This window comes from Columba livia, chromosome 20, assembly GCF_036013475.1.
Source record: "Columba livia isolate bColLiv1 breed racing homer chromosome 20, bColLiv1.pat.W.v2, whole genome shotgun sequence".
In the NCBI taxonomy this organism is placed as follows: Eukaryota; Metazoa; Chordata; class Aves; order Columbiformes; family Columbidae; genus Columba; species Columba livia.
The window spans coordinates 4061874-4075966 of NC_088621.1; the positions used below are offsets into that span (position 1 = coordinate 4061874).

General features: G+C 47.0%; 1 protein-coding gene across 5 annotated transcripts in view; it reads left to right on the top strand.

Moving 5' to 3' along the window:
- SSH2 (slingshot protein phosphatase 2) overlaps positions 1-14093 on the top strand; it is an 85781-nt gene that overhangs the window by 38564 nt on the left and 33124 nt on the right. Inside the window, exon 2 of one of the 5 annotated variants that reach the window (XM_065036828.1) lies at positions 3158-3241. The exons of the other annotated variants lie outside the window; for them this stretch is intronic. The gene's annotated coding sequence lies outside the window, so the exon portion shown is untranslated. The remainder of the gene's footprint in view (positions 1-3157; positions 3242-14093) is intronic. 5 annotated transcript variants of the gene reach the window in all.

The following is a 14093-nucleotide window of genomic DNA, read 5'->3' on the forward strand; positions in this document are numbered from 1 at the left end:
GGCTGCCCCGGTTGCTCTTTCTCCGCTCTCGGTAGTTGGCTCCGCCGCAGGTTTCCTTCGGGCAAACTTTCCTCCGGCCGCGGAGCCGGCACCGGGGGCACCGGCACTGCGGGGCTGCCCCGTTCTCCGTTACCGCTGATTCGCCGGTTTGGTTTGGTTTTGTTTTCCTACAGATACTCTGGGTCCCAGCCCAGCGTTTTGAGCAGTGTTGTAGGGGAGCTGCCCAGGGGAAACTCGGGGCTGCGGGTCCTTTCGGCTGAGCTGCCGGTTCTCGGGTCCCGGTGCCGGTCGGCTCCCGGCTGTCCCTCGCTCCCCTGGCCGCCCCTACAGCCGGTGGCAGTGGGGTGCAGGCTTCCAGGGACTATGTACCTTGGCCCTCTTGTAGGCTTAAAGTACAGATTAGCCCCTTTAGTTGATCTCTTGTTTTGGCTTATCACAAGGTGGCAGATAGGGGCTGTGGATTTGGGGTTGGGTTTTGGGTCGGTTTTTTTTCAGGTCGGTGCCATAGGAGCGGGGGCTGAGACTTTACACTCGGCACCTGCAGGTCATGAGGGAGAGACATGAGCTGATTGCCAGTTTTTAGGTACTGTTAGTCTTGGGCAGCTATAAAGTGCAGACTGTCTGTGTGCCCCTTACTAAACCGCTTGAAAAATCAGTCTCTCCAGCTGCACACCCTCCTTTGAAATGCAGATGCCAATAATAATTTAATTTGTAGACCATTAACAGTGCCTGCCTGAGTTGTGGGGTTTGGCTGCAAGGATTAAGGAGGGAACTGGCTGCTATGGGCTGGGAGATAAGGCTTTTGGAGAGATAGTCGCTGTGGTCTAATCATGCTTGATATTTCTTTAAAGAAGCCAACGCTGTTTTATCTCTTGGAAACATCACGAAAGGCTTAAAGATCGTCGGATAAAATGCTGAGTCCCACCTGAAGCGTGTTCTTGTTGCAAGAAGCTCCTGCTAGAAATTGAGCTGCTTTGCACTTACGAGGTCTTTAGTAGATATCCCTGCTTATGCTTGATACGGAAATAAGTCCTGGGACTCTGTGGCCTCTCTTTTGAGCATAAGCAATCACTGCTGTAGTTGGTAATCAGTTTAGTTAAGTCTCTCTGAGCCTTTCATACTCTACCCAAAATGCCTGTAATTAGTTATTTTTGTTTTCCGCTGGCAGTGTTGCCTGTAAACATTACGGTTTTCCCGGTGGTTGCTGATAATGTGTGTTTAACAGTGATACACTCGAACTGTTCTGTGGAAGCGAGGATGCAAACTAGATATGCCCTGGGCTTTGGAAAGTAGCACTAATTCTGGAATTGTGGGGTAAAAACCCAAGCTAGTATAGGCCGAAACACTTCCTTACAACTCAAGATGATTTACCAAGGCATCTTACATAGTTAGGTAACAATTTAAGTCATTTTAAGATGTTTATTTAATGCACTGCTCAAACACTTAACCCACAATTTGATAGGGTATGGAAAGGGATCAAAAGAAAGGGGAAACACCGCTCGTCTCTGCCATCTGGTATCCACTAATAGTTTAAATTGCCACCGGGTTGGAAGAACCACCCTTTCCTTTTCTGGAGGGAGAGATAACTGAGTTATCAGAAGAGCTTAGGCCGTCCTTTGCCTCCTGGAAGGGAAGATTAATAAGCATGAGAATGACAGAGCTTTTGGCCCATGCATAAATATTTGCAAAATGCTTGAGCGCTGGGTTAATATTTTGATAGAATTCTCAATCAGGACGGTGGTGTGGCTTTCAGGCTGGTATAATAAATATTTTTAAATTTATAATCCTAATCACAAGTTCACAAGTGCTGATTAATAATAGGTGTCCTAAAATCCAGCTTTTGTTGTTTTACTGTGCTGAAAATGTGTTCTCTGTGGAATGAGAAGGGCAGTAGTGACCCAAATGTTATCAGGAACTTCTGTTTCAGTGTATTTTTTAGGAGATGTATTTGGCTAATCAGCTCTGGCTTTCAGAGATCAGCAGAAATTACTCTTGTGTTGACACTTTTTAGTCAGTAGTGTAGTCAGCTGCTCCGGGTCTAATGTATTTCAGGTTCACAAGGATTTCAATGATGTCCGAGAGGCTTGTTTTTAGCAAAATGCTCAGAATTTGTAGTTGTAACTCATTCCAGAAAGTCTTGCTACTCTCAATGAACCTAGTGGGGATTCTGCTGATTTACTAGTTTATTTGTGTGCAGGATTCAAAATTTACTGTGGTCTACTAAAACTCTAAGGCAGTTGATGGGGAAAAAATAGACGGAACAAGGCAAAACTTCACACAGTTTGCTTATACCAAAGGATTTTTAACAGCAGAAACCCAGAGGAACAGCCACAGATCAGCTCTTCCTGCCTGTGGCCGCTTCCTCTGCCGTTGGCCAAGTTTTCGGTATCTCATTCATTGTTGTGTCCCAGGAGTGTTTTTTCCGTGTCCCTGTGATAGCGCCTGATTCCTGTCGGTCACTTTTCCTCTTTATCTCGGTGGCAAAGCAGGGTTGTCCGGCAATCAGGGCGCTCGCTGGGGGTTTGGGAAGACCCAGCCACATCCTTCCTCTGCGGCCCGGCCGGTGTTCAGCAACCAGCGTGGGCTGAAGATGCACATGGATGTTTGGCCTTTCTTTTGCACCTGAGGATGAGCCACCCAGCTTTGCTGCCTGCGCTCCCCCTGCCATTTTTGTGCGATTTTTGTGTGTTTAAATGCTTGTTGTCTTTCTGCAAAGCAGCGGCGAGAGCTCTCCCTCAGCTCCCATGGAGCACACGTTAGAACACTCCAGTACTGATTACTCCTTCCAGTACTGTTTACTCCTTCATCCTCCAACATTTTAAGAGCCATATGGATCTACAAACATGAATATGTTTGCTACTTTCCATGGTTCTCTTACTTTATATTACTCTGTTTTCTATTATAAGATGTTAACTGATAGTTTTCATAAGTATTTTAAAGTTTGGGGAAAAAAAAAGAAGGAGCTAGAATAGAGTTTCTTCACATTTTGGGTGTATCTTGGAACTCTTAAAAAAAATAAACCCTACAAGTTAAACAGGATTATTTTCAGCTAAAGGTTAAAGGTGGCCACAAAACATTCCCGCAGACTTGGCTTATCAGCCTGTTGCTCTCTCACATAATCAGTTTTTGTGTAAGTGACAAACCTTTTTCTGCATAGTGTGAAGAAACAACACTTCACAACCGTCAGAGGAAGTTACGGGCTGTGCAGATAGTTACAAACTGCGCTGGATTACACCACCAGGTGACTCGGGCGCATTGTGTTGCCTCCTGTTTGTGCCCGGCCTCCCCACCCCTTTCATTTACCTTTGTCATGCAGCTCTGGCCTCCGTGTGAGGGTATTTTATGACCACCTAATATTAAATTATGCCAAGTCAGGAACTTAGGTGTGTGGCTGCTCTTACCATTGTTTGAAGAGCTGCTTATTTATTTATCTATTGTATGTGAAACCTTACAACCTTTTTATCTGCTTGCAGTCTTATTGCTGTCGAAAACCTTGACCGTTCAGCAATTAGACCGTAATCCTCTGAGCAGCGTGTTATTGGAAATCTTTAATTGCCTTTGTACCATTGTAAGCGCTTGTACCTTTGTGAGCGTTTTACCATTGTGCTGAGAGTCGATGCTATTTAAGAGCTGACGAGGAGATGCTTGGAAACAGCTGCTCAAAAGCCTGGCAGATAGCAGAGTGATTCCCGTTACCACCGTCAGCTGTGGCTGGAGTTGCCTGAGGGTCCCTCTGGTTGAAGGCGCTTGAAATATGGAAAGAAGTTGGTGATCTCGTCAGCTCTTGTAGGGGCTGGTGGGATCAATGGGGACGGCGGCAGCGCTGTGTTCCCGTTGGGTGTGTTGAATGCCGGGTTTGCGTGGCTGCGGGACACAGCGCTGTGCCCTCAGGGGAAGGGGGGTGGGCAGGAGAACCTGGTGACTCAGCCACATTGCGGGGGATTTCTCATCTTTTTATTTCTTTGCCGATTGCGATAACACAAATGCAATGAGTAAAAGGCCTCTTACAACCTGCTGGTTATCAAAAACCACGCAAATAAGTTTTGGTGATTGGGTAAAAGTAGTGTGCTGTGTGCTCCAAAGTTGATCATTAACTAAGCCAGGGCTGTATTGTTCATTACTACTTTTCCTGTTTGGCTTTTTCTTTGATTCCCCTGGAAGCTCTGAGTATTTGTCTCACCAGTCCTTCCTGGTAGGGGGTTGGAACAGAGACAGAGATGGTTATCGGATGTAAAATCAAAACCTGAGCGGCAAACTAGCGTGCAAGGACAAGCCCCCCACGCACATACACTGTTTTTCAAGCAATATGTTTTAGTTAGGAAGCCCACGCTGCTGGGCTGACAAGTCCATGTTTTAAAAGGTTGTGAATGGTACGGTTGCCTCTGAGATTCTGTGTTTTCTTGAAACTTCTGCAGATGTTCCAGTCTCTGGAAATACTTGGGATTTTTCTATAGACTGCAAAGCAGAAGGACCCGAGTGAGATTATCAGCAGAAAGGACTTTTTGGGGCCACTGAATAGACCAGCTGGGATTTTCTTTTGCACAACTGTACTTTCTTGTACCTTTATCACAGAGCCCCTGGCTAAAATATTACTTCATTGGTTTTTAAACAACTTCAGGCTAACTTTCTCGAGATGTTGCTTCTAACCAGTGTTTATGGGGTCAGAGAAAGTTTAAAATGTTGCATCCCATTCTGCAATAGGCCCTGAAGAGTTGCCATCTCCTCTGCATCGCTCTGACAAACACCATTTAAATTATCAGCCCATATGAGCCTAAAACTAGTTCAGCAAATATTTTTTCTCCAGTGTAATGGGCGTAATGTGTGCAGAGCGAATCTGCAACTTGAGTTTCCAGCTGCGGTGTTTTTTAGCAGCTGGCTGAGGACACACACACGTGGGGTAAAATTCCCTCCTGCCATTAATTCTGATTCCTTGTGCTTTTGCTGAAATATTCTGAGGATCCATCCCCTTTGCTCTGCCTGTGCACTGGGGCCAGAGCTTAATTAAGTTCAGCAGCTTGGGATGTAACTGGAGACTGGCAATAGTTGTTCTGCAGCCGCCTTTTGCTATGTTGTGTGGGATTAACCCAGTGTTTTGTGACAGAGAAGCCTTCTGGTTCAAGGACATTGGCCCACAGATGAGTGAGGTTGGGGAGGAGAAAAACCTGGAGAGATTAATGGTAAAAGGAAGTGTTTGTGAAGGCTGTGAGTGATACGGGAATCCAGCCCATGAACTCTCTTTGTAGGGTCGGCGCTTCTTGGCGTCGGCAGCTTTTCAAATATGGGTGTTTCTAGGTATATTAAGGCCACAGGCTCTTGTTCAGTGCATTTCCCTGTTGATCCAGTACTTATCTGGCCCTCATCAACATTGTGTTCAGCCCTTTGGGGTCTCTGGGTTTATTTGTAATAAGCCATTTAAGAACCATGCTTTCTCTCAAAACACCTTTGTTACAAGTAGGCTAAATCCACCAAGTGCTGAACCATAAATTTAGTCCTTTTCTTTTAAACAAATGATCTTTGTCACTTAGTAGTGAAGTCCGTGGTTTGTTCACACACTTCTCACAAGTGGCTTAATGAGGTCCCTGCTGTCCCAGCGGCCTGGGGTCCCCACAGTTCTGGGCTTGGTTCACACGCTTAAATTTCCAGCGTTTCACCAGGAAAGTGCAGATGGGTTACACCTGAATTTTCTGATAAGGCTCCTGTTGGAGGCACAGAGATGAATCAGAGTGAGCCCGTCCCTTTGAAGTGCCCAGGGTGGGTTGGGACCCCTGCAGAGCGCTCTTGAGCTGAGCTTAAACTTAATTATCCGTACACCAACGTTACCGTGCATAACGAACTGTGCTGTATTTCCTCCCTCCCTGTGCTTGTTCGCCGGCGCGAAGAGAACAAATTGCTCATCTGCGCCTCTTGTCCCGCAGCCTCGGTTCTTGTGGTGTCCCAAGGGGACGTTTTTGGGGGTTGTCACCTGGTCTCGGCTCAGCCACCTCTTCCTCACCTGCAGCTCCGTGCTGCTTTAAAATGAACCCAGAACTTTTGTTCTTTCTTTTTTTAAAGCTCATTATGTAGCAGTGTGTGAGGAGTTTGTCACTGGCTTTTATGTTATTGTTATCGTTAGGGTTGTTTGGGTTTGTTTTTTCTTTATTTGCTTTGTAAAAGAGATGGAGAAATCAAAAAACAACTGCAAAGTGGAACAGCTGCATTCCTCTGTGTTGCAAAGACTGAAAAGGTAGTTAGTCTAAATAAAAACAAATCATTTGTCAGCATGATTTCTAGCCCTCCTGTTGGTTCGCCAGGAGGAGAAAGTTGTAAGGACATGAAGGGAGGAGGATTCATGTCCCTGGTTGACAAGCGGGGCCGAGGAGCACGGGAGGGATGCTCCGTGGGACATAGGGAGATGGGGCAGGACATCACCGAGTTTCCCAGCACAGAGCAAAACCTTGATGCCTTTGTAATGTTCCTGACTCTTTTGTCCTTAGCTCCTTCAAGTACGTTATGAAATGTTTTATGAGAGGCTCTCTAGCTTGAAATTAAACAAATATCTGTTCTAGAGCCTTTTAAAAAGCCGTTTAAGAGTCTTTTCCCTAAAGTACACCCTGTTCTTGTTAGAGACTTTGCTGGGTCTGTGATATTCAGCGGTGTTTAGTATTCCGTTGGTCTTTCTGCTTTAATGTGTGGTTTTTAAAGGGGTTTGCATGCTCTTAGGAAACATGAAGACCTGAGTTAACCACTGGAAATTGGCTGCTGAACTGCCTAAAGTGCGAATTCGGATGAAATTTAGCACCTGACTTTTGCAGGGTTAAACACATCTGGAATCTCTGCTCTTCAGAGTTCAGGCTCTTGTAAATTAAAACTTTATTTAATGTGTTTCCACTCTGAGTCTTAGCCAGCAAAACTTTGCAGGGTTTTTATATTGAGTTATAAACTCCTTAAATGCATTTTGAAGTTAAGCACCAACGTCTTCAGCTGAAAGTCACATTAAGGTGCTAAAAGAGGAAGTTAATTTGCAGCTGCCCTGAGGGGTCACAAAGGCAAAACTGCGGGGTGATGCTGCAAGATGCAGATTGCTGTGTCACCTTTTATTTGCTTGTTTTGTGAGCAGATATAGTGAAGTGTGGATGGTTCAAGTGGTGCTGCTTCTCTGCTTTTATTTAAAGCTTGCGGGGGTCTGTATAAAAACATCGCAATGCTCGGGAGCAGTTTGAAGAAGTTCACTTGTCTGCTACATAGAAACCCCCCGATTCCTTTTGCCCCTTGGGCTGCCCTTCGTTTCAGCCTTTGTGTATGTGGGGAGATGCTGTGGTGGTGTTGGACGTCCACAGTGTGTCAGCTTCTGTTTAAAGTGGTGTATGGTGAGTGATTAATGGAAATTATTTCAGGCATAAAGGGCTCCTGGTAAGCTGATCCCTATTCAGAGAGCCAAAAGAAAAAGCAGAGTCACAAGGGACGTTGTCTCCAGGAAGAACTCGGCATCTGCGGGGGGAAGAGTTGGGTTGGAAAGCGCTGCTGAGTCTGCGTTTTGAAATGCATCATAATTCCATCTCACGGTCTGATTTGGAGAGCTTTTCCTGATGGCTCCAGCGACTGATTGTCACGTACACCAGGGGAATGCTGACGTCCTTCTCTTGGCTGTGTGCTCTGAGCATCAGGGGACAAGGCAGCGAGTCCCCATCTGCTGGGGAGCAGAACGTCTTTAAAGGCTGAGTTACCCCATTCCCCGCCGTGTTGGGTCACTTAACTCAAAGTGATGCTGTATTTCTTCCTTGGTTTGCAGCTTTAAATTGAACCTGAAGTTTGTGTTAACTTTGCTTATGCTAAGGACTGTCCTTCTAAGTGTTGAAGAAAAGACACAGGAATCCATTAAACTATTCCAACTATGAAATGTTTCTGATCCTTTGGCTTTGTTTTCTCGCTACTAGCTGATTAAAATTTCAAGTCACTAATCACAGCCTCTCTATAGTTTGCACTCCCTCAATTGCGGCTTTGCTCCATAAAATACACTGGTGTATTTGCAGTGGTGAGCAGATCAATCGCCTGGTTATGGGCCGTATCAGCACAACAGGTAAAGCTCCCCGTGACTTCCAATTTCAAATCAAAACCTATTGAAAGAAATCTGGCACGTGGCTGTTCTGTCTGAAACAGTTCACAAACCATCTCGCGTTGCTGGTTACCGCTGACTGTCGGTTTTGCTAATCTAAAGGGACAGTCAGTCCTGAACTGATGTTACTGTTCCTGCTGGAAACTCATTTAGGGATCAGAGAGCCCCGTGCATGGGGAGGCTGCAGTAGGAATGAGATAAAATTGAAAGTGCTGAGTGCTGCACAACTTAAAATACTGAACAAATAACTTCCTTCTAATTTTTTTTTTTTTTTTTTTACAAGTTAAATCCAACAGCCTCTTGATGATTTTTTTTTTAATGCTTTTGGTAAACAAGCATCTGCTTCTTTTTAGCACAGAGGAAAAGGCTTATTATTCAGCATTGATTTCTTTGTGCGGAGACAGAGTGGTCCTTGTTTTGGTGCTCTATTTACAGGGGTCCATTAATATATTTACCAAGGGCAGGCAAGAAGGCTGCGAGCAGAGCCAGGCTGCTTCCACGGCACAATTCCCCCATCCCATGCCCCGCCGCGGGTGTCGGGATGGTTACAGAGCCGAGTCCTGGCACGGGGCCGCTTCCCCAGGCAGCCCAACCTCTGCGCCTGTGCCGGGGGGCTGTGCTGGGCATGCAGGGTGCCCCAGTTTGATCGGGTGCCAGCGCCCTCGCCAGCTCCTGGTCAGACGGTCCCGTCCCGGGGATTCGGCCAGCGCTGGCGGGGCTTCAGGCAAACCAGTGGGCTCCTTCCATCTCCAGAGTGCTGGGCATATTTTGGCTAAATATAGATGCCCCTGGACTTGGCTGGTGTGCCGGGGGGATAGCGTGTTGACCTCAGCGTGTCTCCTGTGACTTGTGTTACGGGCGTATTTAAAGCACAGGGTTCCTTCTCGCGGTGCTGCCAGTCAGGCCAAACATGGTCAGGTCTGTAACGGTGATGAACTGGGCACGTGCGGGGAGATAGGAGTGAAAATTAGTCATAAAATATCCTGTCTTAAACATTGGTAGGGAGAGACCTTTCAGGCTTGTTAACCAGCTGCTTGAGGATGTGTCATCTAGTGTTTGAGGCTTAAAAAGAAATGCGTTTTCAAACTTGGCAATTGAGTTTTCTGTGGGATTTAAACTGTGGACTTTTGTTAATTCAGACAGGAAAAAAAGATAAGCACGTGTCAATCAGAGGGGTGCTCTTTCTGACAATAACTAACCAAAAAGCTGTTTGGTTTTTGGTTTTTTGGGTTTTGTTTGTTTTCCTCTAATCCTTGATGCGATAGATTCTCCTTATGAAGTTTTCGGATGGTGATTAAAGTGTTTTTAGGAGTGTATTTCTGAGTGCAATTTATTCATAGTGCAGCAGCTGGCTGGTGTTGGACAGACTGAGCTGGTAGGACGGCACATGGTGGTAAAGCACTGCGGAGCATTCCCGTGGGTGTAAGTGTCCTGCTCCGTGAACCCGATGGTATGCATTAATGTCCATGGATATTTAAACAGTATATAGTGCAAGAAGAATGTCATGTAGGGCTTTAATCTGGGAATGTCTTGACTTGGAGACCTAGAAGCCTTTGGGGACTATCATGTAAAACAAATTCCTTTCATGGTCTCGCTTCCGGTCTGGGTCTCTTGCTTTAAAAAGTGCATAGAATCAGATTTCTTCTGTAAACACCAAGTGCCCGGATTTCTTAATAAGCATCCTAATTGTGTTAGCTGCCCCCTTTCTAGTACATGAACCACTGTGCTCAGACTGTAGAAATTATTTTGTGCATATCATCAGTCTTGAATTCCAGAGCACGTCAGAGATTTGTTGCACAACTTGTTTTGCTGTTGCTTTTTGGCATATTTTTCTTTGTTTCCGGGTGGATTCTCTGAAGCCGGCTTGCAGGCTGACTGCACCTTGCTGTGATGCCCTTGGTGTTGTGCAGCAAGGTACAGTCAGTAAAGCTTTTCGCTCTATGTGCTCTGTGGGAAATGAGTATGTTTCAGTGTGTGACACCTTCAATCCATCCTTACATAACTGTTGGTCATTGCCGTGGTGAATCATACAGTCTGCGCCCAAGTTCCTATTCCTTGAAATAATTACCTGCCGATCCACGCTGCAGCGGGACGTCCCAGCCCGGGCTGCGTTTCGGTGGCGGTTTCAGCATCACGAGCTGGTGCGTCTCGCCTATGAACTGCTCAAGTTTGGCACGAGGCCGTTCGCTCGCAGCTCCAGGGCTGCCGAGCGCTGGCAAGAAGCGCTGGAGCCGGGCTGGGCAGCGAGGTGGCTCGGGGAGGGCTCTGTGTGTCGCTGGAGGAGCTCGCGTTCAGCAGCACCCCGGGGAAACGTGACTCGGAGCTGCTGGGAAGGCAGCGCCGAGCTCCTGCCTGCAGTCTGCCCGCATTGCCTTCACTTACGGGTTTGTGTGTTGTTGGGCTGGTTCATTTGTAAGCCAGGAGTGCATGAGAGGAATGGGAAGCCCACGCACACTTTGACTTTTATCAGAAGTGATAAAATGTCTTTTGGAGTCCAGCTTAAAATGCAGCCCGCTTTCCAGTGCCTGTAGCAAATAAATCCCAGCCCTGCCTGCGAGGGAATACGGTTGATGGGAGTCCAAAGGTCGGCTCCCGCAGAGCGGGGCCGGGGGCACCGGGTGGCACAGGAATGCTTGTGGTTGTCTCTGGCATGGGGCAGAAGCATTGTGGCTGCAAACAGTAGCTGTCCCTGCTCCCCTTGCTGGCAGAGGGGCATCTCTGGCAGGGATGAGTTTCCCAGCCCAGAGCAGGCATCTTCTGTGCCACCTCCAAAGGATGCCACTGCTCTCACCAGTGTACACAGGCTACCCAAGCTGCTTTGACTCTGAAGTACACAAAAAGGTTTTTGGAGCTCAAGTCAAGCGATTGTGGTGCCAGAGGAGCACTGGTGGCATGTGTACATTCTGTTTTTTCCAGTAATGGGCTCGACTTGCAGACCGTTAACTCAGTAGGGTGTTGAGTGGGTGTCAACACTCCTTATAGCCTTCTTGGATGACCCGAGGCTGGTTAGATCCCATCTCTGAAACTGCTTCTGTGTGGTGGTTTTGTGCATATGAAGTGGTTGCTCTTGCAAACACAACCGTGCTCCTCAGTGCTCCCTTTTGCAAGTAATACAATATAAACTGCTTTCTCTCTTGGAGAAGATAAAGGGATTGCCTTGGAGTTGCAGTGCCTTTAGAGTTCAGATTCATACCCATCATCCTCACCTTCTAGCCAACTAAGTTGTTGTCCTAGCCCAGCTTCAGCAGATGTCATATCAGAGACCAAAGCCAGGGACGAGAAGACTTGGCTACGGTGGGAAGGGATCATAGAAAAGTCAGTATGAACAAGTTACTGCTGGCATTGCAAATCATTCCGTGCTTGTGCCTGTGTCGCTGCAGCTGAGCGATGTCCCCAGGGAGCCCCACCTCGGGGCAGAGGAAGTGCCTGTAGACAGTTCCTTTTTCTTAATAATAAAAAAAAAAAGGCAGAAATGCAGATGTTGCTAAAAATGCAGTTTGCGTCAAACATCTGCGATGGCCTGGGTTCCCACGCTTGCTTTGTTTTTCTCCTCGTACCGTTTCTTAAGTTGCAAAAGCGCTGAGTGGCCAGAGACGGCCTTTGTCAGAGAACCGCTTCCCCTTTCCCTCCCTGCCCTCGGTGTTGTCACCTCTGTTGACATTGTTACAGAGCCCTTTTCGGTAAGTCGTGGCCCTTGTTTTGCTCTGCCCTGGGTTTGTTGCTATTTCGGATATTGGAGATGCCTGGACTTGTCTGTGTGTGCTGCCAGCTGACCCTGTTAATGCAAATGTCAGTGTAGAGCAGTCCTGAGGTGTCCTTGCCTTTTTCATTTCCCTGTTGTTGTGGTGGGTTTTTCGTTTTCTGGGGTTATTTTATTATTATTAGCGACTGGCACCGTTTTGCTTTACACAAGCCTGGGTTCTGGCCTTTGTGTGAAGAGAATCAGGTGCCTTCGTCACTTGCCCAGCAGCAAAGGCTTCAAACTGAAAGCCAAACGTTGCTCTCCTCTACATATTTTGTTAATGCTCTTGGCAGTTATTAAATCAGGTGCTTTAAAAAGTAAGCAAGGGAAATAGAGATGTTTATTGAAAAACAAATGACAACAAAGCTAAAAGAGTTAGGCTCTTTGCTAGGGAGGGGTGCTGGAGGTGTGTGATGCTCTCATCTGCTGGTTCGATGGAGAAATGCCCTTGGCTGCCAAGCTGCTCTTATTTCCCACACCTTTGCACCCATGGCTGGGGAAGTGATGCTTCATGAACCAGGACTCTTCTTGTGGCCGGGTAAAGTCCGGGAGGGGCTGATAATAAGAGCTGGTCGAGGAGCCCGTACGCCGGGTTGGCCTGTGCAGGAAGGGAAACGGTTTGGGAAGGGAAGCAGGAAGGGGGAGGGAAATGCCTTGAGGTGCTCAGAAACCAGCAGGCTGCTCGGCCTGCCCTCCTGTCACGGTTTCCACACCAGGCACAGCGAGCTGCCGCTGGAATCGCTGCTCTTGCAGGGCGAGTCCTGGCGTGCTGCGCGAGCTTTGCTCCGTGTCCCCGGCTGCCCTCGCTCCGCGGCCTCGGGAGCGAGCTGAGTGTTGACGCCGCCTGCGCCGCTCCTGCAAGCGTCTCAAGTCTGGTCTTTTTCTTGGTTTAGTGTTTTGCAACTTATCGATCAAAGGAGGATGATAGACCTGAGCTGGAGTGGATGAGAAGCGCAGTGCACAAATGTGCACTCCCTCCCAAAGGAGCGGTGTGAAGCTTCACTGGCAGTTATTATTACAGCTGTTTGAACATTCCTATAAGCTTTTTGCTTCTTCTCGCAAGATTTTCTTTACTGCTTGAATCTTGGAGCAAGGGCTTGGTTGCGTGTTTGTGCATTATGGTAGTTTTTGCCAGGATGCTGTGCTGGATGCTGATGTGTGTGTGGTGTTCGGAGTTCGTGGCAGGTGATGCTGAGAGTGCCAATAACGTGCTGTGCCCTTGTCCGTGCACTGAGTGTCCCCAAAGCTGTAACTGGCCAAAGGACGAGGCTCTTGTCACCACCCACCTGCTCTTTTCCCACCTGTGCCTATGGCCATCCCTACCTGAGGTGCTGCCTGCTTGACCTCCCCGCTCTACAAGAATTATTTGCTTTGCCACATTCTTCAGCTGCTCCGACCCTTCCCATGGACAATTACATTCTCTTTCTCTAGTCTTACCAAGTCAAACTTGTTGTTCATGGTTAGTGGCCCAAAACAAGGTTCTTGGTGGCCTTAGGAGAGGAGGTGGAAGGACATACCTGGTGGGAATGGCTCTAGTTTTGCCCGTGTTTCCTTTCCAGGCAGGTGGCTGAAACCCGAGCGTTGATGAGAAGAGAAAGTGATGGGAGTGAGAAAATGTTTAACCTTGCAGCTCTCCAGTTCCGTGCTGCTTTATCCACTAAAATAGTTGCTAATTCAGCCTTCTGGGGAAAGCTCAGGCACAGGCTAAAGGGTTGCTAATAGCAGTTGTTGGCTTTGCTGATAAAATTAACTATGTGCAAACTGGCTGTGACTGCTGAGTTTCTTCTCCTGTGCAGGTTGAAATTAATTTGCCTCTGTAGTGAGATTGTAAAGGCTGGAGAAAGCAAGAATGTCTTCGCACTCTTTTTAAAGTCAATGGCTTTGGGATAACTTGGTTTTTCAGGCTTTAAGAAACTGTATCTTGGGGCTTTCAGGGGATCTGTTTGTCACCAAAAGCTAGAAGGGCTCAGTCAATTTTTTTTTATATGAGAAGAGTCTGAGGAAACATCTGCGCTCAGTGTGCCCAGTGGATTTAATATTTTGTGTTTTGTTTTAAACTTCAGCATAGGTGAATATCTCTGATCCATTTTAATTTGTGATGAGTGATTTTTTTTTTTTTTTATTTTTCTCCCTTTTTAAAATTCCGGGGTTTTTTTGAAGCATCCAGTGCAGATTTGACTTCTGGTTTAATTTTAGAAAGTAGTCCTGGGAGAAACTTTGTGAGTGAGGAGGAGTGCTGGGGTTATGACAGGCAGTACA